The sequence below is a fragment of the Geotrypetes seraphini genome, chromosome 3 (assembly GCF_902459505.1).
Source record: "Geotrypetes seraphini chromosome 3, aGeoSer1.1, whole genome shotgun sequence".
Classification (NCBI taxonomy): Eukaryota; Metazoa; Chordata; class Amphibia; order Gymnophiona; family Dermophiidae; genus Geotrypetes; species Geotrypetes seraphini.
Window position 1 is genome coordinate 324758516 of NC_047086.1, and position 12198 is coordinate 324770713.

At 39.3% G+C, this 12198-nt stretch overlaps 1 protein-coding gene across 4 annotated transcripts in view; it reads left to right on the forward strand.

The window, feature by feature from the left end:
* The window catches only part of RIN2 (Ras and Rab interactor 2), a 188349-nt gene that overhangs the window by 134030 nt on the left and 42121 nt on the right, over positions 1-12198 (forward strand). The window lies entirely within an intron of this gene.

Genomic DNA, 12198 nt, shown 5'->3' on the forward strand with positions numbered 1-12198 from the left:
TTTGTTTTGGAGGGGGGGGGGTTGATAGGGACAAAACTAGATTTCACTATTAGATTCAGAATACTTTGGGCTTTAAAACATTCTCCCATAAGTCTGGCTAATATCTGAAAATGTCAGCCTAATAATTGACTATTTCCAATAGTTTTAGAAATAGTATAATCATTCTTTCCTTTGTGCATGCTCTTCCAGGTTAATATGAATTTTCATTGAGGAATTGTATACTGTGGCTTTTTCCTCTTCTCAGTATTTAAATAAGAAGAGACTATTTATAGTGTTAACACAAAATTTTAATAAATTTGGGATAATTCCAGAAACTAATAGAAGTTTACTTTTGAGAGACAACTCTTTAGACAACTCTGTTGAAGGTCAAGCTCATTTACTGTATTTTTTTCACATAACTGGCTTGTGTATGTTTATTTGGTTTTTGCCAAGTCATAGGGCTATGCTAAAGACAGATTTGTTTTAAATTCTTTATTCATTTTTGCACATTACAACAAGTGTAGCAGATAAACTCATATGAACTTATAAATACACACTTGATTAACTCTCATAACACTTTAAGTTGAAGGTCAAGCTCATTTACTGTAATAAGAAAACACAAGTATGCAGTGAAAGTGATCTCTGTTTGAGTATTAACCTATTTGTCAATGAATAATCTTTTATTTTGAAAACATAAATTTGAGTAACTTTCTGTATACCTTTTACTAGCTTGGCTGCTTTTGATCTTGCATTTTCTACTTGGAGCTATGCCTCAACTGTAGCAGCTGTTTGGTTAGCATGATCAGGTGTTATTTCTTTAAATTCAGAGCAAAGCATATGAAAGTTATTATACAGTGCTATACAATATAGTGTGTGGGTGAGGGCTTGTCAGCTGTCAAACTTCTAGTAAGAGATTATTTTTGTTTTTAATTTGTAGTTTTTAAAGAAGCAGTGGGCATCTGAACAAAATGACCCTGACAAATGACTTGTGTTTGCATTTACCCTGTTTGTCCTCATTTATAGTTCCCTGTATGTTTCAAATATCAAATCTTGCAAATTGCAAAGGCTGCTGTATGGCAGTCAACTGCCGTCTTGCATATGGAGACAATTTTGGAGCAAAAATGAGCTGAGGCTTGCTTCTCATTTTCTGCTGATGAGCACAGTATGAAGACCATGTGGCTGGTGTTCTTGAATCATACTTGACTAATAGCAGTGGATTTTAGAGCTTGGCTATAGTTATCACTATCACCACTTTGAAGCTTCTTAAAGAGACCATGGGATTATTATTTTTTTATTTTTAATAAGCTATTTTCTGAAAAGGAAAAAATTTTGTTCCCCCACCCTTCAAAAAATTAAGCTAGCTGCCTAAACCTGATGATAGAGAATAGTGCCATCAAGTCACTGCCACAGGCTTCTAGCATCCTTTACTTTTCCTTGTAATGGTAGCTATAGAGCTGTCTGGCATTTAATTGAAAAGGACAGCTTATTGTGATGTGCCCATTTTCATTTAGTTAAGATTTTTAAAATGAATTTTCAGTAGACAATGCAAAAACTATTGAACACGCCAAACTTTAAATATAAGAATCTTATACTTCCAAAAATCTTATGAATGTATAATTGTATACCAGGTTCCTTAGCACCATCTCTTCTCAACTCTCCACTTAGCCCACCCCCTCACCCGAGAGTATTCCAACCTAAATAATGTCTCAAAATTATTTAGTATTGCTATCTACACTCGAGGTACTATTGATCCCTTCTACAGTATCCACTGCCAGTTGCTCTAGTCTCAACAAGTCATGCATTTGATACTGCTAGAGTTATGATGGGGTGGGGGGTGGGGGTCTGCGCTTATCCATTGGTTTGTGCAAAAGGTTTGGCTGCAAAATGATGTTTGTTACATTCATTTATATTGGAGCAGACTTGCACATTGCTAAGCTTATCAAGAAAATAAACCAACAGATTCTTCCACAGTGGCACTCCCAACAAAGTGCTTAATTGAGCCCAAATGATTTTCCAAAAGCTCTCAATTTTAAGGCCACAGGACATGTTTAATAATATCCTCTTCCTTCCAACATTTTAGAAAAAGCTCCAGTTGCACTTACACCCATCTTGTGGGCCCTTGTAGGATGAATGTATAAGTGATGCAACATCTTAAAATGTGTTTTGCGCAACTGTACATTTTAACTAGCGTACAGCATCTTTTTCTGGTTGAAAAGGTACAGGAGTCTTGAATAGTGGGTTATGTATCCCTACCCGCGAGTTTGTGTAGGAGTTAAATTTTCTTTGGCTCCATCTCCTGCTCTGTGCTGCACTTCAGCTCCTCAGTTGTTACTTCTACATGAGATTTGGAGATCCATCCACTTGGGAACTGACTGAATCCCTAGAGTACTTGGGATCTCAGTTTGACATGGCAGCGGGTCGTGTGTTTCTATTAGAGCCACGCAAACTGAAGCTAACCCACCAGATTTTGAACATTCTTGTGATGCAGGTGCCTACAGCGTGGCACTATCTGTAGCAATAATAGAGATCATCCCTTGAGTGAAGGCTCACTTTGCCTGCTACAGGACATGTTGTCTCACTGGTCTCCGCAGAAGGATTCTCTTCAAATGTCTTTGTCCTGGATGGAGGATGCATGACGTTTGTATTGGTGGCTACAGCTGAGTTGCTGGCCAAAGGCCTACCTCTCCATATATCATGGGTGATTCTGGTGACAGATGCCAGCATGTATGGCTGGAGAGGTCATTGTGAGAGTCACCTTATCCATGGACGTTGGTCACCCTCCCAGAGGAAATAGTTTATAAACAGACTGGAGCCGAGGGCCATCCATTTGGCACTGCGGATGTTGCTGAGCACCCTGGAAAGCAAAGCGGTTGGAGTCTTCCCAGACAAGGTCACAGTGGTGGCATATGTCAACAGACAAGGAGGCACCAAGAGTGTTCCATTGAAAGTAGAGGCCCAATTGCTGTTTCATTGGGTGAAGGTCCACCTCCAGGCGCTGTCAGTAACACGTGTACTGGGAGTGGACAGTGTGTAAACAGACTATCTCAACTGACACCCTGGACCTGGAAAGTGATCACTGTTCCAGAAGGCTTTCGACAGTATTGTACATCGATTCGGGGCACCCAACGTCCAATCTGATGGCATTGGCCAGCAACAAGAAAGAGTCTAATTTCTTAGCTGAAGATGTAAGCCCAGAAATGCCAGAATGGACACTTTAGTACGACCATGGCCGGAAAAGGGTCTATTTTCCATGGCCAGAATTTTCTCTTTTAAGAGTATTTCCCCAGTGGCCCTTGATAGGCTGGGTCGTTCTCAGAATTGCAAGCCACCCAGGATTAGTAATCCTGGTTGCCCTAAATTGGCCACATCAGTCCTGGTACGTAGAACTAATTCGATTACAGAGAGACAGGTGTTTCAGACTGCCACTTCATCCATATCTTCTTTCACAGGGTCCAGTTCGCCCTAGAGGACCCGGAACACTTTGGGCTTATGGTATGGCTCTTGAGTGTGAGACCTTGAAGAAAAAGAGCTATTCAGAGGTGGTCATAGCAACTCCTATTAAGCAGCCAGTGATAGTGGTGGCCAATGCCAAGACCTGGAAAATGTCCCAGCACTGGTGTGCGCAGAAGTAGGTGGAATCATTGAGAGCCCAAATGGCTTTAGTCCTAGTGTTCCTGAAAGTGGGTCTTGAGAACGGTCTGGTGGTTAGCTCCTTCAAAGTGCAGGTAGCAGGGTTATCTTGCTTTAGGGATTGAGTAGATAGTTCTTTAGCTTTTCATCCAGATGTAGCCAGATTCTTAAAGGGGGCAGCTGCCTCCTATGCAGAAACCTTAACATGGCTTTCCATAGTCTCAGGCCCCATACAAGCCTTTACAGGAGGCTTCTCTGATGGATCTGACCGTAAAAACGGTTTTCCTATTGGCCATCACCTCAGCGCAGAGTCTCATAATTATTATCACTCTAATGCAGAGAGCCATTCCTCAAGCTTAAGAAGGCCAGGGTTACACTCTGTTGTGTTCCTCATTTATGCCAAAGATGGAATTGGTCTTCCATGTTAATCAGGAAGTGTGGCTTTCCGCATTCCAGGCCATGGGTTCGAAGACAAAAAAAAGATGTTGTGGTTGCTGACTGTTAGGATGTTAACAAAGTTCTTTTCTGTGACCTAGAAATGATGACTAAATTTCCTCTTTCGGATTATCTATTTATTTATTTTTTTTCTTTTAATCAAATACTGGCAATTGTAGAAAGACAGCCTCTTAAGGCGTCTTATCTCCAGATTGATTTGTATGGCAATGTCCTCTGTATACTCTGGCTGTAATAAACAGCCACCGATATCCCTATATCTTTGAAAGCTCATTCTACTAGAAGTGTGACGGCTTCATGGACGGAGGCCCAGGCAATAACGCCCAAAGAGATTTGAAGAGTATCTAGATGGTCCATCATCTATACTTTTTAATGAAATTTTACAGAGTAGACTTGGCAGCATGCATGTATGTCTGCGGTGCTGACAGCAGGCTCATCTATCCCACCCTAGACTATTTCCCGCGAGGTAATAGCATGTGTGTTTCAAGGTTGTCAAAGTAATTTTCCACATGCGCACGTTCGCATAACAACGAGTGTCCAGTGCCGGTTTAACCTACACAATTCACTCTGTGCCAATTTACGACTTTTAAAAATTTACTCTGTGAGAATTTACTTTTTAGTACTTTCTCTGTGCCAGTTTGGAGTTACTCTCTGCAACTTTCCTGATAAAGAAAAAAAAGGTAGGTGGGAGAAGCCCCATATTCCCCCCAAAGCCCCCTGACTTCTCCACACATATTACATCCCCCTAACATGACAGCGTCCAAGGAGAGAGAGACAAATTAAAAAAAACAAAAAAGACAGACAGACATCTACTCTAGCACCCGTTAATGTAACGGGCTAAAACACTAGTACTGGAATGATATCCTTAAAACAATTGTGAAGCAACTAAAACTTGATACCATGTCAGTTGGTTGAATCAGTTGCCTCTTGCTTGTCAGTGGGCAGTTAAGTTTATGCTCGCAGATATATCTAAAAATGGAGTTTTATACCGAGAATTATATAATCATACTCCTGAAGCAGTGATTTATTTGTATGCTACAGCAGCACAAATAGTAGTTTGCTTTTGGTATGATAGTCTTAACTAATTTTAGCAGATATTAAAAATGCTTATGTTTGATTCATCAGATCAGTGGTTCTCAACCCTGTCCTAGGGGACCACCAGCCAGTCGGGGTTTCAAGATATCCCTAATGAATATTCCTAAGACATATTTGCATGCCTGTCTCCTTCATTATATGCAAATCTCTCTCATGCATATTCATGAGGGATATCTTGAAAACCCGACCGGCTGGGGGTCCCCTAGGACAGGGTTGAGAACCACTGCATCAGATGGAAGGAGGTTACCTTACAAAAGACAATACAATAAAAATAGTATTCATTAAGGATAGCATGAAAAATGGATTGGTGCTGTTGACTGGAAGTTCTATTCCTTTAAAGATAAGCATAAAGGATACAGGAAAGCATTTCAAATAGGCTGAGTGTTAGATTTCAGAGACAAGGCTTATATTTAAAAGTGATTTATTCTTTGTGCTCAGTTTTCTGTATGCTGCATTGGACTTCTCTTTCAATTAGAATTTACATCTGTGGACTACAGTATTTTGAGCCATCCATTCACAATTGCCCAGAGCTTTTTATTCCTTTTTATTTATTTATTTATTTTTTACTTATTTTGATTTATAAATAACCTAATGGAAATAGTTTTCTAGCCAAGTTACAACAAGATCCATGGTCTCCTACTAGCTCAATCCAGCCATTACAACAGTTCTTGGCCAGCAGCCATAACGCAAGAGCTACTTCCACAGCCTTCCAGTCTTGGCCTCAATGCCAGCCAATAGGTATCAGCATTGTGTAATGACAGAACTCCCTCCATCCATTCTAGGCTGTGAATGCTGCCTTCATAGGATCCCTCAGGAGTGCAGTTTAAAGCTCAGAAGTCCAAAACTGGATTTACATAGAAACAGGAAAACGAAGCTGGGTAAAGACCATAAGCCTTTTCCAGTCTTCCCATCCATTCTGTTTACTCTCTCTTTCATGCCTTTAGAGATCCCATGTACTTGTACCAAGTTTTCTTAAATTCAAATTGTAGTCATTGGAATATCATCTTAAACTTAAACCACAATAATTTGATTTTCTTTGCATTGGTTTAAACCAGGAGTCCATTCCTATATCGATAAAAATATTGGACATAATTTTTAAGGTATTGGGAGAGGGATTCCAACTGTTTTATCGCTGGTGAATTATTCTAATGACCTTTTATTCTGATATTCCATTGACAGTCATGAAAAATTTCCCCCTTGACCTAAAACACAGCCACTAGAGTACATTTTATAACATAACTAGATTTAATCATGCGACTCATTTGCTTGTAGATCTTCTTTGGCTTCCTGTTGAAGTGCTTATTTTGTTTAAGTTTTGATGCCTGACTTTTTTAAAACTTTGAATGAGGATGTGTTTGAGAAATTTCCAACTATGTTTCAACTCTTGGCTTCTTTTAATGTTTTGTTGTAATATTAATGATATGATGATATTTTCATTAATTGCTTTTGTATTCTCCCATAGATTTCATGGCTTCTTTGGATGTAAATCGCCTTGAAACTTTTTGGTATAGTGCAATTAATAAGTTGTGGATTAGATTAGATTAATAGAAGTCATAATGACCATCTTACTATCTTTGCCATTAACAAAGGGGGTGAAATCAGTCTTTTCATGAAAGGCCCGTCTGTTTTTTTGTGTAACTAAAGCTTGAAATTCTTTACCAATAATAATTGTTTAACCTCCTAATTATATGACATTTTGTAAGAAATTGAAGACTTTATTTCTTTATTAAGTTTAATTTTTATTAGTTCTTAATTTACTATACTTGAGATTGCGATTATATTTGATGGTTACCTGGTTTGTAGGAATTTAGTGGAATACAACTCCTTAACATACATATATATAGTTTTTTCATCTCTTCCACCAGAAGGCCTTTCCACAAATTCACCTCCCTTTCTATGAAGAAGTGTTTCCTTGTGTTATTTCCAAGTACACCTCCATTCACCTTCATCCTATCCAGAGCTTTCTATCAACAAAGATTATGATAGAAGCATATGAATACCTACCATCTCCTTATCTTCCAAGTATACATATTGAGATTTTTGTCTGTCCCCATATGCGTTATAACAAAGACCACTGACTATTTTAGTAGCCATCCTCTGGTATGACTATCGTGTCTATCTTTTTGAAGGTGCGATCTCCAGAATTGTCACTATTATAAATGCGGTCTCATCAGAGTCTTTTATACAAGAGCATCATATCGTTCTTCCTACTGGCCATTCCTCTCCCTGTGCACTCAAGCATCCTAGCTTTGCCATTGCCTTTTCTGCCTGTATCCAATATCCCATTCCTCTTTCATACACAAAAGTTCTTCACCCTCTGAACTGTACCTTTCACTCAGGTTTTTGCAGCCTAAATGCATGATCCTGTAATTTTTTTTATCATTAAATCTTAGCTGCCAGATTTTGGACCATTTCTTAAGCCTCACTAGGTCCTTCCTCATGTTATCTACCTCACCAGGAATAGCCACCATGTATTGCAGATTTTGATATCATCTGCAGCGGCAAACCTTACCAGAAAGTAATACGGAACCAAAAAGGTTAAAAAATATCCCAAGAACTGAACTTTGCAGCACTCCACTGGTAACTTACTTTTCCTCAGTAAGATCCATTTACCACTACTTCTGTCACTTTCTACTCGATCAGTTCCTAACAGACAGTCACTTTAGGGCCCATAGCAAGGGCATTCAGTTTATTTATTAGTTGTCTTTGCAGAACCATGTCAAAGGCTGAGCTAAAATCTAAATACTGTACACCAAATCTAATGCTCTTCCTTGATGCAACTCTCTGGTCACCCAGTCAAAGAAACTGAACAGATTTGTCTGACAAGAAGTTGCCCTTGGTGAAACTGTTGCCTTGGGTTCTTTTTAAGCCAATGGATTTAAAAAACATTACTGTTTTAAAAAACGTTTCTGTAGTTTATCACAGAAGTCAGACCGGCCTCTAGTTCAACCTCTTTCTTACTTCCATTGTTGTGGAGAGGGACCACATCTACCCTTCTCCAGTCCTCTGAGACCATTCCCTACTCTCGAGAAACATTGAAAAGGTCAGCCAGCAGAGCCGCCAGAACTTCTCTAAGTTACTTGTAGAGAATGAAGCAGGGAAAAATTTGTTCCCATGTCAGCTAGATCTATCTCCATCCCTGTCCTGTCCCCATGAGTTTTGTCCCTGCCCCCTCCCTGCAAGCTCTGTCCTGTCCTCATCTGCATAAGCCTTCTTGAATTTTAAAATCTTAAGTGTTTGAGGCTTGTGCAGATGAGGAAAGAGCTTGCAGGGATGGGAAAAGAACATGGACAGAACTTGTGGGGACCAGGAAGAGATTGTTCCCTCAGTCTGAGACAAATTTGTCACTGTGTCATTCTGTGCTCTCATAGGTATGAAGGGGTGCTGAAAAGTTCTCAGCCCAACCAAGAAGGGAGCGATGTGGAGCTATGAAACTTGCAAGTTATTCCACGTGTTCACCCCTAAGTTTAACACACTTGGTACATCATGTCTGAAGTTTCTGTAACCCTTCTAAAAAATACTCTGTCTAGACACTGAAATACTGCTCCACTGTTGCAATTACCTCCGAATCACTTGAAAATTTTCACGCATTCATAACTCTTTTTAAGGTTTGGAAACAGAAAATAGTCAGATGGAGCAAGATCTGGTGAGTAGGGTGGATGAAACCCCAACAGCATCAAAACATCCATCGTTTAGCCAGCCTCGTGAGCAGGTGCATTGTCTTGCAAAAAGAGAACTCCTTTCCACAGCTTACGTCTCCTTTTTTCTTTCAATGCCTCCTTTAATCGGCACAGTAAATTACAGTAGTATTCTTCATTAACTGTTTGGCCCCTTGGAAGATGGTTATTACAACACCTTACTGATCCCAAAACATTGTGGCCATGACCTTTCCTGCTGACATTTGGGTCTTGAATTTCCTTAGTCTTTGAGAACCTGAGTGCTGCCATTGCATGGACTGTTGTTTTATCTCAGGATCATAGTGGTGTAACCATGTTTCATCAACTGTAATGAGGCGTTCTAAAAAGTTGGCACCAACTCTCGGAAAATGCTGCAATATCAACTTGGAAGTGTCAACTCAACATCATTTCTCGTCGGCATTCAAACATTTGGGCACCCACTTGGCTGACAGCTTCTGTATATCCAGCTGCTCGTGGATTATATTCACAGTATATTCTCTGGATATCTGTAGTGTCTCAGCATTTGTTTTAGCCGATATTCACCGATCTGCCAAAATCAGGTCATGGACATTGTCAACAATTTCAGGAGTTGACACCGTTTGCTGCCTCTTTGGTCCCAATCTCCACGCTGAAAGTTTGCACACCACTTCTTCACTGTGGAGTATGATGGGCATTTGTCACTTGATGTTTGCATCATGCATTCATGGATTTCTTCAGAGTTTTTTGCAGGAATAGTAACATAGTAAATGATGGCAGATAAAGACCCGAATGGTCCATCCAGTCTGCCCAACCTGATTTAAATTTTTTCTTCTTGGCTATTTCTGGGTAAGAATCCAAAGCTCTACCCGGTACTGTGCTTGAGTTCCAAATGCCGAATAGTAACATAGTAGATGATGGCAGATAAAGACCTGAATGGTCCATCCAGTCTGCACAAGGAACTTTGAGTAAAGGCTATTGTAGCCTATAGGGAAAATTGGGAGAGGGTAAGAATTTTGGAGATTTGTGAGTTTCTGGGACCATATTAACATAGTAATAGGAACTTCATGATGGCTCAGAGTTCCACCCACACTTGAAAATGCCATACTTTTCATTTGACTTGATTCAATCAGTGATCTGAAACAGTGTTAAAACATAGCATTACAATTCTACAAATTGGCACTTTGCAAAATTAACACTTTTCAACTACAGTGGCAAAATAATGCTCAGAATTTTAAAAAGTTGGTTGGGCTGAGAACTTTTTCATCACCCCCTCATATGCCATCAAGCCCCCATCGCTTTGTCCACCTTTAATTTAGTCGGCTCCTTGCGAACACAGTCCTCTGAGAATCATTCAGGGACTACCACATCTCCATTTCCATTTGTTTCTCTTTTGCAGTCCTGCTTCCAGCCCTTTAGCTATGAACACGAGTATTAAGAAGTTTCACCTTATCTTTATCAACTTCTACATATTCCTTCCCTTTATCTTGGAGCCTCACAATGCCACTTTCTCACTTCCTCCTATCACTAACATATCTAAAAATGTCTTGTCCCCCATTTTACCATGTCAACTGTTTTTCTTACACTTGCATCCTTGCTTTTCTGACTACACTACCAACTTCTCTTAACTTTTCCAGATATTGTTTTTCTACGATCTTTTGTAGTTTTATGAAGGCTAATCTCTGGTTCTCAAAAGTAGTAGCTGAAAGGGTAGGAAAACGGAGAGAGGCCTTCTTCCTCTTATTTAGTTTCCTTAGAAAAAGTTTGTTCTTAAAATGGCTCCTTTCAGTTTTGCCCACTGCTTTCTTGCCAGATGTTCGCACTCAGACAGTGATTCCTTGAGGTAATTCTCTATCTGAACAAAGATGGATTTTTATTATTATTATTTTTTTAAAGCCTAGAACCTTCACTTTTGAATAAACCCTCTCCATAGCTATCTTAATGTTAAACCGCATTTGAAGATCAGGGGATGCCAGATGATTGCCCACTGTAACATCATGTAACAGGAAGAAAAATAAATAAATTTAAAGCAGAGAAATTGGTGAGGAAGTGCTGAGGGCTGCTGGGGAATGGGCCCATGCACAGAGCCTGTGAGCTGCAGGGAGATCACACAAAGATGAGAGACAGAGAGTCTGTAGCAGGAAGCTCTGCACATAATAGTCTTATCATTAAGAGAACAGTTACTGTGAGCTACAGGGAGGCAGAGAGATACTGCTTGGTGAAGGTTTCTGTAGTTTATATATGGAAGGAATGGATATTTTTGAAATTTCCTGTAAATGCTTGATTTCATGAGAAATACTACAGATTAAACCTGTTTATGAGCTGTTGAGCTGAGGTGTGTAATGAGAAGGACATTTCTAAATTAAGTTTGGAAAGTGTATTTCATAATTTAAACTGGATTTTTGTGACTCCTGTTATTAAAAAGAAGTACTAAATACTGGGAAATAGAGTTGTAAGACCACTAGTTCAACTAAGATTGCCTAGTATTGTTGTTTGAGGCAAATGTATATTTAATTTGTTGTTAAAGCTATTTTTTTGCTGGGTTCATTCCTGCAGTCTTCTGATTGTACACTGGTCAAGGGTTCAGCAGATTGGCACAGTTATATGAAATTTTGAGAATCTGAAACTTTTTTTTTTTTTTAAGCTAAATGTTCTTTTGAGAGCTATGGGTCTGGAGCTTTGGGGTGATATGCTGTCTTGGGATTCTAGGAAGTTCTGTGGTACAGAGCTATTTCCAGTCAGTATTCCTGATATACAGCACTATCAGGCTCTGTGTGAGGAAGCTGTGACACTGTGAGATAATTACGGAGGAGTTTCATTATTTCTGAATCAAAGATACTTGGATATTCAGATAAAGCTGAGGTGGCTCAGATATTGTGTGAATGAGCTGATTTCATATCAAGCAATTTTTTTTTCTGGGAGGGTCAGCTTAGGGATAAAATAAATATCTATTCTTCTGCACATGTAGTTAGAAATAGTCTTAGCCTAAGAAGACGTTGACTTTAGCCTGCCTTCATCCAGGGAGATTAGGGTTTTGCTTCCTTTCATTTGTTTACAGATAGGATAGTAGCAAAAATCTGGATTTTTAGAGGAGCTACTGTTTCCAGACGGGTGATAGGAAAACAACTCAGCAGTATACAATGCAAGAAGGTGGCAATACCAGTTTTTAATTAAAAGGGGGGGAGAGAGGTTCTTTTGATATTTTTGTGCGCACACAGATATACAATTTTTGTATTTTATTGAACTTTGGGACTGAGAAACACTCTGGTTTTAAGAGTTACCTAGTCAAATACTTCCCTGTGGTTTTGGATATTCTAGAACAAAGTTAGTATTAAGCTGAAAGGCATGACATGTTTGTTTGAGATTTGACTATTATCACTAACTATAA